The sequence below is a fragment of the Mobula hypostoma genome, chromosome 6, assembly GCF_963921235.1.
Source record: "Mobula hypostoma chromosome 6, sMobHyp1.1, whole genome shotgun sequence".
Classification (NCBI taxonomy): domain Eukaryota; kingdom Metazoa; phylum Chordata; class Chondrichthyes; order Myliobatiformes; family Myliobatidae; genus Mobula; species Mobula hypostoma.
Genome location: NC_086102.1, coordinates 50,025,658 through 50,039,284, shown reverse-complemented (window position 1 = coordinate 50,039,284; position 13,627 = coordinate 50,025,658). Strand labels below are relative to the sequence as shown.

Below are 13,627 nucleotides of genomic sequence, written 5' to 3'. Positions count from 1 at the left end.
CATTATGTTTCATAAGCAGAATTTTAAAGAAGGGAGCCCATTTCAGCATATGTGGCTGAATTGAAGAGATTGCCTGATCATTGTCAGTTCTAAGAAAGGGTTAATAATGCACTGAGAGATTGTTTAATTTGTGTAATCTTTCAAGAACGCATTCAAAAATGGCTCCTAGCTGAAGCACAACCTACATTGAAAAGAGCAGTTGAAATCACTGTTTCAATGGAAACTGCAGAGACGCAACTGAGTTGGAGCCAGGAATAAAAGTGAGTGTGAACAAAACTGCAGTGTCTAAACAAAAACCAGTCTGGCTGAACAAATTGTGCTACCATTGTGGCAGGGGCTCACATTCACCAGAACAATGCAAATTTAAAGGTGATACTTGTGGAAAATGCAACAAATTTGGACACATACAAAGAGCATGTCAGGCAAAAATAAATGGACTGCACTGTGAAGTCCAAAAATAAATGGACAGCACTAATCTTCATGCCTAAATGGGTCAATTTAAAAGTTACTGTGTTGTGGATGTTTATATATAGTAGTTATAGTAGTTTATATATATATATCTGTTAAATAGGGGCTGTGGACAATTCTGGTTTGATGCAGAGGGACGTGAAAGCACAGAGGAACATCTGGAAAAACTTCTGAAACACTCGTTCACTGCTGTCGTTACTGCGTGGTTGGGAATCTTTCGGAGGGAAGGCCTCAAAATCCCCGGCTTTGCCTGCTGTTGGCGACCGAGAAGGAGGTCGAATCATTCAGATAGAGACTGCGCTCAGTATTCAGTGTTGGAGAGCTGATCAGAGCTCGAAGTTTTCGGATGACTCAGAGTCGGACCGTGGTCGGGTATGGCAGGGAGAGTTTTTCTTCCTTCTCCCGTCTGCATGAGATGTGGGACATTTGAGAGACTTTGAACTTTTACTGTGCTCATGGACTTCTTCATCAAGTTATGGTATTGTTGCACTGTTGTAACTATATGTTATAATTACGTGGTTTTGTTAAGATTTTTTTTTTCAGTCTTGGTCTGCCCTGTGTTTTGTGATGTCACACCGGAGGAAATATTGTATCATTTCTTAATGCATGCATTACTAAATGACAATAAAAGAGGATTGCGTGTCTTCATAATCTAAAAAAAAATAGCTGAGATGCATTCCCTATTGAGTTGGAGTTTATATCTAAGCAAGGAGAAGTGTCATGTATTTAATATTTCAGTAACATTTGGATAATCTTGTGAATATACTGCTTGATTAAGCATCCTTTGTTGTTTATATAATTCATTATGGTTATATGTAAAAGTACAAGAATTGCATATGTTATCACATGATACATGCAGGCCTCACTGAAAGAAAACACAAAGTCAGACCCGCATTCCTGGACTGCTGAGTCTTCCTTTGAATTGTTAGTTACAAAACTTAACAGATACTTTCAAATTCACCATAGTTGCTAACTTGAAGTAGTGAAATCATTTCATTTTCACTCCTGGATGTTTCTGGCATCTACAAGCCTGAATGCTTGAAACTGCAGTGAACAAAACCGTTCTGAATTGCCTTACTGCTTATTTATTGCGAACTCTCAGCGACAAAAATCTCTACTTTTTGAACACAAACACAAGCTACTAACTCAATTTAACAACTGTTAGCTCTAAGCACAGTGTAGTGTATAATGCTGCACAAGTGCACACAGTTGACAATAGTTAGAAACTGTTCAGCAAAGGTCTCCTATCCGATTTAAGCAGCATAGTGTCCCATATAAACTGAGAATCCCAGCTATTTTCTCAATTAGTTTTTGTTCTTATATATATAAATGAAGAAATCATACTGAAAATGTTTACTTGAGATTACTTCCCTGATTAAGCTTCCTCTTGGGTATCTGTTTATTTCACCTTCTGTTAAAGTGCCATGGCTGTGTTAGATTCCCACTTAAAATCAGATCTATATAATGTGCAAGCTAATTCAGAATGCAAACAGCCAATTCACCATGGATCTCACTCATGCTTCTCAATCTTCTGGATGAGCCTCCCATGAGGGACCTTGCCAAACATCCTACTAAAATCCATGTAGACAACATCCACAGCTCCACCTTCAATCACCTTTGTCACCTCTTCAAAAAACTCAATCAAGTTAGTTAGACAAAGCCATTACTGACTGTCCTTAATTAGGTTATGCTTTTCTAATTGTTCATAAATCCTGACCCTAAGGTTCTTCTCAAGTAACTTCCCTACCAGTGACATATTTATATTGCCCAGTATACTCCAGCACTTAGTCCATATTACACTCATGGAGTGCTAAGTTAATATGTGATATGGTCTAGTCTGTATTATGAAAGATGGAGTTCAATGCGCAGAGTTTGATATGAAGTAGTGATTGGGTCATTCAAATTTTCATTTGGGGTAAACAAGTGCTATTCGCAGGAGTTTGCAGAACTTTTGCAATAAGTTCTTCTTCATGAGCACAGTTCTGAAAATACCTAAATTGCCTATCATCGATTTTTGCTGTCACTTTTACTCTTCTTTTTGAATTATTTTGCAACCCTTTACTATTAGCCTATACGAGGGGTGATTGATAAGTTAATGGCCTAAGGTAGACGGAGTCAATTTTAGAAAAACTAGCACATTTATTTTTCAATATAGTCCCGTCCTACATGTACACACTTTGTCCAGCGGTCGTGGAGTATAACGGATCCCTTTGTAGAAGTGGTCCACAGCAAGGGTGATTGATAAGTTCGTGGGCTAAGGTAGAAGGAGATGAGTTACTAACTTCAAATTTTCTGTATCATCACTCAAAGAGTTGAACTGCACGTGCATGTAACAAGAGTGTCTTGGACCTCCAGGTGATCCATAACAGGGGTGAGTGATAAGTTTGTGGCCTAAGGTAGAAGGAGATGAGTTATATCGCTCTCGTTACACACACGTGCAGTTCAACTCTTTGAGTGAAAATGCAGAAAGTTTGAAGTTTCTCTTCATCTCCTTCTACCTTAGGCCACAAACTTATCAATCACCCCTGCTCTGAACCACTTTCTGGAGGTCCAAGACACCAACTTCTACAAAGAAGGGATTCGTATGCTCCACGACCGCTGGACTAAGTGTGTAAGTGTAGGAAAAATAAATGTGCTAAGTTTTCTAAAATTGATTCCTTCTACCTTAGGCCACAAATTTATCAATCACCCCTCGTATGTTTGTCATATTTTGTAGTCAAAAGAAAGCATTCTTGGCTCCAAAGCTTCTGTCAGCATCAGACTTGAAAATGTTTACTTGAGATTACTTCCCCGATTAAGCTTCCTCTTGGGTCTGTGTTTATTTCACCCTCTGCGGAAGTGCCTTGGCTCTGTTAGATTCCCACTTAAAATCAGATATTTGTTGTGCAAGAATCCACATACTTAAAGTTTCATACAAAATCTTCAGTATAGAATGCAGAACCTCCATATGGGTAGATATATGAAATCTAGATACCTTTCAATAAATATTAAAATAAGACTTAAGACTGGCAGTGCCTGAGTTCCATATGGGTTCCATTACTGAAAACTGTAATCTAATTTCTGTGTAAATCACAAATGTCTACTTTCTATATTATATCACACTACTTGTACTTGCTATAATTCTTTTATTCATTGAATAATCATCTGAATACGATCAATAAACTTATGGAATATATACTGTATCCATCATTAATAAATATCACGAAACATTTTATTAGTATTTTCACTAGCTTGAAAAATGGTTTAAAAATATGTGAATGTCGGTAAGTCAGGTCATTTGTACCCAAGGCGACCCTGTCCAAAACAAGACAATTCGGTTCATTAGTGCTGAGTGGGGTGTACTATACTTCACAATGGCTCAGCATAAGATGAAATATTGACTGATGCTACAAGGACTAGTGTTATTCTGGCTTGTAAACTGGTAAAGTTAATGTACTTACATTGTTGTTAAGGACCATTTTTGTTTTGGATTGGTTTATGATCTCTGAGTCAACAGTGTTAGTTTTTTTGTTGTTGAGATTTGTAGTGTAATTTCCATGATTTTGATGGAAAGTGTCCCTGCCTGCTGCCTTACTTGCAAATAGGCAAGACCAAGGTAATAAATGCAACAGGACAGACAAATTGAAGTATGTGTGTATTTTAATGCTAGTATTATGGATAAGGGTGATGAACAATAAAGCATGGAACCATAATGTTATGGTCTTAACAGAGACTTGGTTGAGAGAGGGACAGGAATATATGCTGAATGTTCTAGGATTGTGATGTTTTAGAAAAGATAGAGAAACCAGTAAAAGTAGGGCGTGGGGCAGTGTGGTGAGGAAAGGCAGGGAGAACATGCCAGAGCTGGATAAAATCATAATGGAGCCAGATAACTACATACAGTTCTAGCCACAACACAGCAAAGATACAATATGAAGAGAGGGGATATCAAAGAATGTGATTTTGGTCAGTGAAATTTTGTCAAGGAGAAAAACTGAATATTGGGACTTTTTTTTAGAAAAGGGGAAGCTGAAGGGAGAATTAAGTTTGATCTACAAAATAACAGGAGCGTAAGAGGTGACCAGGAAGGCCCAATTTCCTTTAGCAGAGCGAATAGTAAATAATGGGTTTACTTTTTTTTAAATGATAGAGTAAAGGAGTTGAAAAAAATTATCTGGGGTCTGGAACTTAATAAAATAGGGGCAGTGACAGAAATCCTCTTCACTTTTAACTACAGTAAATTAGCACTTCATATGCCATAATTAACAGTCCCACATTTCTTCCAAATAGTAGCCATCAATATTTACCTATCCTGTTATCTACCTGACCTATTTGCAGCCAACATTTTCGTTACCCGTTTCCTCAGTCTCTTTTGTTTTTCACATAGTGTACAGTGCTACACATGCAAGATTAATTTTCATTACAACTGTTTTGTGATATTTTGTTGCTATCTAGAATTATATCTGTTTTCTAGTATTACATTCACACTATTTTGTATTCTGACCTTCCTACTCATCACATTCAGCTCAGTTTTTCTTTTCATTCCAGGTTCTGGGAATAAAATGAAACATGTTGCAGTGTGCAACAGTTCTGCCATCCCATATTTTTGGTTTTGATGAAGGATGCTTACCTAAACCATCATAACCAGTCTTTTGGCTTTACAGATGAGGATGGAACATAACCAGTCTTTTTTAATCCAAAAAGTCTTATTTACATCAAAAAGTTGACCTACATGGAATAGATTGCATATTGCAAGCCAAGTTTCAAATAATTTAGGATCCAGTCCACTGATAAAAACACAGCATAATTGTATTGTTAGCATTAGCACTACTGTATGATGTTATTAATAAGCAAATGTCTGTCTACCCCGATGGCACCTTCATTGTAGCCAGTGATTTCAATCAAGCCAACCTTAAGACAGTATTCCCTAAATTTTGCCCGAATGTGAAATGCCTCTCAAGGAGCAACAATACCCTGGACCACGTTTATACCAATACTGCAGGTGCATACAGGGTATATCCATGCCCTCATCTGAGAATGTCTGACCACCTGTCTTTATCTCTAATTCTAACCTACAGACCAGTGATGAGGAAGGCATAACCAATTACCAAGTCAATGACAGTATGGCCTGAGGGAGCTCTCTCACAGCTTCTGCACTGCCTCGAGTGCACAGACTGGAACCTGTTCGCATGCCAAGCAACGCATGAGTCCGGAACTGACAGTGGAATATACCACTACAGTCATGCACGATATCAAATGCTGTATAGAGAATGTCACCAGTAATAACAACAGCTGTGTATTCCCGAATCAGAAGCCATGGATGAACAACAAAGTCAAGAACTTCCTTAGGGCTTGGGATGCTGCTTACAGATCCAAATGTTGCTGCAGAATGCAGCGAAGCCAGGTCAAACCTTAACAGAAGCATTAAAACCACTAGATTCAAACAATGGACAGAGATGCACTTCAATAACACCACCAACCCCCAACGTGTTGGGTCCATCACTGAGTGTAAAGTAAAAATCTCCTGCCCTGCAAACAGTGATGCCACACTAGCTGAGGAGCTAAACAACTTCTTTGCTTCATTTGACAGGGACAACAACAAACCAGTAATGAAAGCCTTAACACCTGAGGAGGACACAGTGCTGACACTGAGCACTCGAGGTGAGATGTACTCTCTAAAGTATCAACACACACAGAACAGAGGGACCAGAATGCATACCCGAATGGATCATCAGGGACTGCACTGACCAGCCGGCAGAGGTTTTTCCTGAAATCTCTAGCCTCTCTCTGTCCCTTGCTGTGGTCCCTGCATGCTTCAAAACATGAACCATCATACCAATCCCAGAGCAGTCAGTGGTAACATGCCTCAACAGCTACAGACAGGTTGCACTCACCCTCAAGTACCTGGAGAAACTGGTTATGTCTCCTATAAGGCAAACAGATCAATTGAAGACAGCACCTCCATCACTATCCACATTGTACTGGAACACCTGGAGCAAAGGACACTTGATTACTTTTTATCAACTAAATTCTGCCTTGATCACCATACTCCTCGACAAGTTGCCCATTAAACTACACAATCTGGGACTCAACACATCAATTTGAAACTGGATTTTGGACTTTCTTACCAATTGCACACAGACAGTCAGACTAGGGAAGTAGACCAACTTCCCAGACCCTGAATACTGGTGCGGTGCACTGCAGGGTAAGTACTGAACCCCCCCCCCCCCCCCACTGCACTCTTTTCACCTAAGAATGTGCCACCAACTCCATCATCAAATTTGCAGACAACAACAGTGTTTGGATTCATTACACATAGCAATGAAACAGCATACAGAGAGGTGGTGCAGAAACTGTCTGAATGGTGCAATAACCATAACATTTCACTCAACACCAAACAAACTAAGGAATTGTTGATTTCAGGAAATCAAGAAGATCCACGACTCATAAATGGTGAAGCAGTGAAAAGGGTCTCCAGATCTGATTGAACATCACAGACCACCAACACCTCCTTGATATTAGGGAAGGCTCAACATCGCCTATACTATTTGAGGAGCAAATCTGTCCCAAAAGCTGCTGGTAAACTTTGTTGAAGTGCAATTGACAGCTACTGCATGGTGTGGTACGCTAGCTGCAACACAACTGACGAAAAAGCAATTCAACAAGTGATCAGGACTGCACAGAACATCATTGGGGCAAAACTACCAGATATGGCAACTCAGGCTGTTTACGGCGGGCTTGCGAAATCATGATGGACTCAACCCATTCCAGTAATCACCTGTTCAATCTCCTACCATCCAACAGGAGATACAGAAACATCTCTGCACAAGCATCCAGACTGGAAAACAGCTTTCTCCCCAGGGCTGTCATTCAACTGAACAATGCTGCCCCCACCCACACATAGTCCAGAGGCACTATGGACAATCTCTAAGTACAATACATGGGCTTAATTATTCATGTTATTTTATACTTAATCGTTTTTTATAACATGGGCATGTGCAAGACTTGAATGGGGCAGTCACTGTTTCCTTTCATCTGAGAGTTGTTTGTTTTTAATTCAGTTGTAACTTAGATGTCATTCTAAATAACTCAGATGTTATTTTTAAATTTAGTCACTGTGATTTCAGTCATTGAATTGCCAGTGCACTGATTTGCTCTAAACAGAGTAGCGCTGTAATCTCGTGGTCCTCAATGACAATAAAGCTTTAACTAGTATCAAATCTACATTAATGTTATTAATTTTTTCATGAAAACTGGGAAATTTATCTCTAGACTTTCATTAGGAAGAAAATCAATAAATTGGAGTACATGTTCAAATGTTTAATTTTAATGTATTGCAGTTATAGCCACTCTTATGCAATACACAAAATCATTTGTGTGTCATTTTTTTGTTCCCAATCTCTAGATTAGTAGTAGGAAGTACACTGCCAAGAAGGGAGGAACATATTTCATCTCATTTTGCAGGGCTCGTATTCCTGATTTTACAAACTAATTGTGTGAAATATTGCTTGGGGAAACATTCCTGGTCACCCAGACCAATAATCTGTGGAACAAGAAATGCAGGTGAAGAGGAGTGTGGAAACAAAATTTGGGAGATAAGTCTAACTGAAAGGAAAATAAAGTGTGAGGTTTAACTGCACAAAGAGGTGGTGGGTAGAAAGGTGTCATCTTGAACTGAAGGCAGATAAGTTGAAAGCCTCCTGTGAACTGGGGATGAGGAGAATGGGAAAGGCAGTGGATCTGCAAACGCTGGGAAGTTAAGCATTCCCCCATGTCACAGAATCACCCATGCAAGGAATTTCAAAACAATTATCAACAGTTTGAAAAACTGCAGCATAAATAATCATAAAAATCAAATATATACCAGGACATCATGAGTTTATTTCTATGTTTTTTTTTGCCAAAATCTTACAAGAAGTTTATTGAACATTTGGTATGGAGCTCTGACTTAAGTTATGACAAGCCTGCACCCTATTAACTTTCATTGTCATATTTTACGCTCAGGGAATTTTTCAGAGTTATGTTTATGGGGCTGACTCAACCATTTTGATAAACTTTGTTATTGCTTTAGGTTAGCTATCCCTACTGCTGGTCATATCTGATGTACTGGTTCTTTCTGTGGTGCAGACGAGAATCCCTAATCAGTAATTTCATTTTCAAAAGTGTATGAAATCCTGAACTGAAGCTGTATCAAACAGGCAATACAGTTAACACTGACATAAGGAGCCCATTATGAAGGTAATGTTATTGTGTGCAGTGAGGATGATTATAGGTTAACAGCATCTTTCAGAACAGGGTAACAAGATGGGGATGGGGGTGGGGTGGGGTGGGGTGTGTGAAGAGTGGAAACAATAGTTTTCAGGTGTTTCTCAGGCTGATCTGTTGAATGGGGTCTCGAGCCAAATATTACAATTTTCCTTATTCTTTTCAGTTTCATTCTTTAAAAACATTTGTTATGAATAGTCAAACTATAAACTATTGTTTTAAAAAAACACTAAATTACTGCAAAACATTCTTGGAAAATTGCCCTTATATTTGCACAGAATGGGTGTACCAGCTGCAAACTGATGAGTCTGTTTGCACCAGGGCAAAATACTATAGTTCTGACCACTATGAAATTCATTAGGATAGAATAAGACGTCTCTAAATCAAGAAACTATCCATCAAAGACTGAAGTACATTTTTCACTTTATGGCGTGTTTACTGGTTCAGGTAGGTTTAGTGCATTTAATGGAAGCATTTCTAATTAACTAAACACGAAATTCAAATGTTGTAGACACAATTCTGGATGTCAGTCAGTGCAACATTTTAAGTTTTAAATGTACTGCATTTAGGCCTTCAAGTGCTCTTATGATCAATATTGCTTCAGGCAGAAATACAGGATAGCAGAAATTCATCTCAGGCAGTGACATAAAAATGGTTTCGAATCGATCACCCACGAATCTGCAGCGACCGACTTTAAGTTCCATAGAGAGCACTTTTTACTTTAAACGGCAAGGGTGGGTATTCTGGTAATTATGCTGTAAAAGTCGCATGGGGCTTTCATTTTAAAAGGGCAAAGATTTATTAAAATATGCATTTCTGCTAGCAAAGTGGTCAGATTGAATGAAAACCATGAACACGCATCATTCGACAAACAAAACAATCAAACGCACCCAATCTGTCGGGAGTTCTAATCATTACGTAGAATTAAAAGTGCGACTTTGTTTCCCAGTCGCGCGATTTCCCTTTTCTCTGACGGAGAGTTAATTCTTCAGCAAATCGTGTTAAGAAGTCGTAAAAGTAGATTTGGAGCTCTGATTCGATGACATCTGCACTCACTCAGGCGCCTTCTGAATGTTTGTCAACGCGTTTTTCGTGGTTCGCAGAGCTGTGCAGCCCAAACACACATGACGATGGTTATCGCATTGATCTCCGCAGGGTACAAACTAGTTAGGATTAACTGAGATCGTGCTGCTCCCCCGGGGCATTTGGCATAGGCGACTCGAGTCTACTGATAAAGCGCTGCTTTCGCCAGTAGCGTAGTACCTCCAGAGACCAGAGGAGGTAAAATTAGACACCGAAAGCGACAGAGAAAAGAAACAGAGACATCGAGATAAGAGGTATAAAGAACGCGGAGACAGAAACGAGACAGAAGGGCGAGGGTGTCGAAAGAGAAATTAAACAGCGAGGCAAGACGGATGTGGGGGTGGACGCGAGGGCGGAGAAGAGAAGACAAAGCAAGAGAAGGAAAAGGGGAGAAGGAAATAAAGGGAAGGGGGGGGAGATGTCGGCAAAAAAGGAATAAAGGGACTCCGAGAAGCGAAAAGCGGCACCTGGTAAAAGTCGGAATAGCCAGAGCAGAGGGAAAAAATGTGAAGCGAGATAAACCAGAAAAAAAAATCTCCCGTACTAGAGCCTTGACGGGGAGCAGGAAAGCGGGAGAGGTGGTTGGGGAGGAGTGATCACGTTACCTGCTGGAAACCCATAAACAAGAAAGTCAACCCATTGATTGTCCCAATGAATCTTGCGTAAACAAATGAAGACCCAACTAAGTACCCTGCTTATTGGAAGTTTACTGAACATAAAAATATAGCTCATCAGAAATTCACACCACAGGAAACTACTTATCCCAGAGCACCATTAAGACCACCAAAATCGTCATCGGTTAAACTCCTCTTAACATTCGCTATAAAATCTACAGTTTTACTGAAAGAAGTTTTCTTGCTTACAATGTAAGGTTATTGGCCCTAAATCTGCGACTCTTCGATATTTCAGACGTCAAAGGTGCGTCATTCCCCGTTTAAAACTTGTAGCTTCATTCTGAAATCGTGTTATTACAGCAACCTACAGTCTACCGAGTACACTGGCTTTCTTTCACATGTTAACATTCTGAATGATAAGATTGACAGCAGTTTTTAAAGCACGCTTCGAATCTGAGCAAACAATCTTAATTTTAACTTCAATCTCATCTAAGTGGACTGCCGAAACCACGAAATCGGTTGCCCCAAAACCCTGTGGTACCAGCAATAATTTTATTTCAACAGTTACAGGCTTTCACTGAGCCGCCTCTTAAATAATAGCGTGAGGGATTTCAGTGAGGAGGGCAGCTACATTTGTCTGACAACGTACTGTTAATATTCATTGAAAATTATTCTGCACGATAGATTACTAAAATATACCTAGCCAGTGTTAATGATGCTTATAGGTGTTTAGTGTTTCGTTTTTTGCAATTCCTTTCCAGCGTCAGCAGTCACCTCCGCCCCCCCCCCCCACCTTTCGTGCGTGTACAGATTAAACTCGACTCCCCCCTCTGGTGGTAAATTATAATGTTGATACCGAGTGAAATAAGCCACATAACCAGCTCGTGATGTCGTTGGGATAGTTGTATTAACTTATTAATGTGGCAAAGCAATATTTTATATTTCAAAATGGTATTTTTAATTTGAAAATGTGAATACAATTAGTCGACCCTAGGCGAGAGATTGGCTCCAACTTTTCTCAGTCCGCAGTGATTAAAGGCAATACTAACATCGCATTATCACCAAGAACATTGCCATGGGCACCTATAATTTCTTCATCTGAGGGTTACATCACTAGAAATCTGAATACGGCCTGCATTTCGTCTAGTTGGATCAGCTGTTTAAACATAGGTCAGACATTATCATCTCGGATCATCGTTTTGAAGTTTCAGTTAAAACAGTGCATTGTTTATCAATGTTTTTAAATTGAAGATAGAAGTCCAGGAATAATTCAACAGGGAGTAGTGATTAGGGAGATTCTTGATACTTCATCTGTATTCCTCCCTCCCCAGAGGTTTTAATTTTATGCACACCGCACTGTGTGGCGTCTGGGTCTGCTAACTCATAAGTACTGTAGGAGAGCAGAAAGTAAAAAGACCACTATGTCAGAAATTTTCAATGTTGCTTCAACCAAATTTTAGAAATTCTGCTAGTACTGTACTCCATACATGTCAATTATGTATACATCTATATCCTTGCTTATACGTGTTTTTTTTAAATCTGCAATAGGCACATAACACGGGCCTCCCTGTTAAGTAATGTGATCTCATGACACTACTTGTAAGTGGTACCAGCTGGCAAGACAGTTTTGTAAATAAACGAGCGATCTCTCCGTGTCTGCGGTATAAGCATATGTACGGATGGATGTAGTTGTGTATTTACACAAAATGAAGAATGTTTTAAGCTGTAAAAAATGTAGTCGGGACCCATTGTCATGTCATGTTTTATTATTAATCTGCCTCTTGACCTTTTCGGGAGGTCAACGGCCGGCTGCTCGGACTGTGTAAAACTTTCTCCGCAACTACTACGTCGATACATCATTTGGGGATGGAAGTGCGTTTACAGTTAACAATCCTGGGCCCGCTTTACTGGAACCTGAATTACAAATACTAACAGGTTCTTGCCGGGCAATCTCTGTTTACATTAGTGAGTTAGTGCTTGGCTATAGTTTTAAGTGTCCCGTTTGGAAAGACATGTCGTGCATCCTTGGATGCGTGATTGTGACATAACAGTTGAATCTATAAATGTTTGAAAGCAGAAAGAAGACATTTTGAAAGTGGAATAGAATTACAATCTGAACACTTCGCATACAGGTATATATGTAGAGCGAACGTGCACTCCGTGCAGTAACAAACTGAGCCGGTGTGGCGCCAAATTCAAACACTGTGTAAGGAACCCCAATCTCCTTTACGCCAAAATGTGTGAGCTGCGATGCTATTAAGAAAAGTCACCGTTTAATTCTATAACTGGCCCAGGAAATGCGCGCGACCACTTCTCTGTAAGTACGTGGATACAACTGCTATTTCACGCGAGTAAAATCCAAATGATAATGGCTGCGTGTTTAATTTGCTACTCGAGAGGGCCCTTAGAGGAATTAAATTTGTGGGCAGCTGCATCACCATTGTCTAAACGTTTAAATTAATTGCAGGCAAGCATAAAGGTGTCAGAAGGTCTGCAAATAAGAAGGCCTAAGAATCAGATTTTGACAACTGATTTGACACCACACTGAATTTACACTCCAGGAAGTCTCGCTCAGTTTTGCTCCAGTCAGGTCAGGTCACGGTTACCAATTCGCGTCACCATTAATGGTTATACATAAACCTTGGCAGAAATGCAAAAGTTACTACGCAAATGCACCCCTATATGGCCCTGATAGTTGGTGACATTTTCGGAATGGATAGCAATGTCATAGGACCACGTAGTATAAGAACACCATTTTTATATGTCTTCTATTACATTTATTTTTATTGTTGAACATGTAAACATTCCTACTATAATTATCCCTTGTGCGAAGTAATTTAATATAACAAGTTAAAGGATCTACGTTAATAGTGGAATCCAAATAAAAAGGAGTATTTCCAGAATGAATCGACATTACAAAGTAAAACATGAAAAACAGATTTTCAAAGCCAAGAGATCAGCTACACTGCAAACTAGCTGGACGCCGATTAACTCACAGCATTAATTAGCACAAAGCAAAGCTGTAATCCATTGTCAGAGATAACATTTATGAGAGAGATCGTTTTTTCCTTCGACACACTACTATTTTTTAAACTGCAATTCATCATTTACAGTTACATAGAGGTGGAAAAGGTGCATGTATTGTTTTGAGTATTGGGAAATCTATATTGCAAATGATGCGTTATTTTATGAACGTATTATACACCGCAGATGGAGTA

The 13,627-nt window shown here is 39.4% G+C and overlaps 1 protein-coding gene across 9 annotated transcripts in view; it reads right to left on the bottom strand.

The window, feature by feature from the left end:
- Positions 1-13,627, bottom strand: part of bcor (BCL6 corepressor) — a 299,088-nt gene that overhangs the window by 75,307 nt on the left and 210,154 nt on the right. Inside the window, exon 1 of one of the 9 annotated variants that reach the window (XM_063050812.1) lies at positions 9,603-10,578. The exons of 7 other annotated variants lie outside the window; for them this stretch is intronic. The gene's annotated coding sequence lies outside the window, so the exon portion shown is untranslated. Of the gene's footprint in view, positions 1-6,341; positions 6,363-9,602; positions 10,579-13,627 lie in introns of those variants that run through there. One more of the 9 variants, XM_063050813.1, reaches the window with a different exon arrangement.